Source organism: Colobus angolensis, unplaced genomic scaffold, assembly GCF_000951035.1.
Source record: "Colobus angolensis palliatus isolate OR3802 unplaced genomic scaffold, Cang.pa_1.0 Scaffold22, whole genome shotgun sequence".
NCBI lineage: Eukaryota > Metazoa > Chordata > Mammalia > Primates > Cercopithecidae > Colobus > Colobus angolensis.
This window is the reverse complement of record NW_012115377.1, coordinates 5,290,006-5,291,924: the sequence shown is the minus strand read 5'-3', so window position 1 is coordinate 5,291,924 and position 1,919 is coordinate 5,290,006.

Here is a 1,919-nt window from a genome sequence, read left to right as displayed (position 1 = left end):
GAGGCGGAGCTTGCAGTGAGCCAAGACCATGCCACTGCACTCCAGTCTGGGTGACAGAGCAAGACTCCGTCTCAAAAAAAAAAAAAAGAAAAAGAAAAAGATAAGAAAGTTAAGGCACGTTGAAGATTGTCTGTGAAAGTCGTGAAAAATGTTATAAAAAGGAATTTATGCAAGAAAGGTTTTATAATTTTTGTTTTGAAGGTCTAAGCAAGTTTTAAAATAATAACTGTAAAAAATTCTGTATGTAAACATATTTGCTAAAGTTAAAAAGGTATCATCCAGTTTTCCTACACACTAAACATTAAAATAAAGCACAAGTTTTTCTTAAAACACTAACCTGCTCTTTAAAGATTGAAAAAGTCTTTTAGTGCAGGTACCACCCCCTAGAATTTCCAGTACCAGCCTGAAGACTATGACCTCATCAAGGGATGGAAAGAAGAAAAAATTCAAGCCCAGCCTAAGAAAGACCCTACAGGAACTGCAGCCTCAAGAATGCGGCTTCCACAAACAACACAGGCCCCAGACATCATGCTGAAGAAGCAGAAGACTAAGCCAAATAATTCATTCATTTTTAATTCTCTCACTTTTCCTACTACCTATACCTACTACACTCTGTTAAGCTCATATCTTAAATCCGTCTTTCTTCTGCCCTGTTACTTTGACAAACACCGCCTTCTCAGCTTCTAATAACATAACTGCTTGGCTAAAATAATTAACATACCCCCAGCGGGGTTCCTCATTAATAACAGATAGTAAACTAAGACGCCAAGTAACACTACAGGTCACTCTTTGACTGGAAAAAAAAAAAATGTTGCTAACTATACTCATGTTTGTCTTCTGTTATTTACTAATCCTAGGAAGCAAAGAGGGAATAAAAGCAGTGATCTCCTTGCCTGACAAACCTGTGGCTGCGCATATCTACGCTCTGCAATCAAAAAACCCTAACACAGAAAACAAAAAACGGGGAGGTATTGGGATTCACTCAGGATCGTGGCTATAATTGCGGTAATTGCTACAGTGGTAAGCCTTCCTGGGGCTACAGCAGCCCAAAATTATACCTATTGGATATATGTCCCATTCCCGCCTTTAATTAGGCCTGTCACTTGGTTGGAACCCCCCTGGTTGAGGTTTATGTTAATGATAGTATTTGGATGCCTGGGCCAACTGATAACCGAGGCCCTATTCATCCAGAGGAGGAAGGAATGTTAATAAATGTGTCCATTGGTTATTGCTTTCCTCCCACATGTCTGGGGCCTGCAGCAGGGTGTTTAGATGGCAACAAACAAAGCTGGATGGTTTATGTCCCTACACATCGTGGATCAGAGGCCTCTATTCATATAGTTAGTGGAAGGAGCTTTCAATCTAAAACTCAAGTCATATCCTCAGGAAATTCCTATTGTATAGCTAATATTCTTACTAATCAATTTAGACCAAGAAAGAAAAATGCCCAGAACAATTGACAGTATGGTCTAACTGACCTGGGAAGATAGCATTGCAAATAGTGCTGCAAAATAACTCCTATGGAATCGTCATTGACTGGACCCCTAAGGGGCGACTTGCGGTAAATTGTACTGGACAGCACAAGGGATATCAAGAGCGGGGCTTCCCAGTTGACTATTCTGAAGAGGCACCTACCCAAAAGTATAGAATAAAAGCCAACTTTCCTGTCTTCTGGGAAGGCAGCGGTATGGCTCCTCCACACCCTAAAATGATTGATCCAATAGCAGGCCCAGAACACCCAGAACTGTGGAAATTAATGATGGTCCAAACCCCAGTACAGATTTGGACAGGAGAATATAAAACACAAACCCGGCTGGGCGCGGTGGCTGACACCTGTAATCCCAGCACTGTGGGAGGCCGAGGCGGGCGAATCATGAGGTCAGGAGGTCGAGACCATCCTGGCTAACATGGTGAAACCC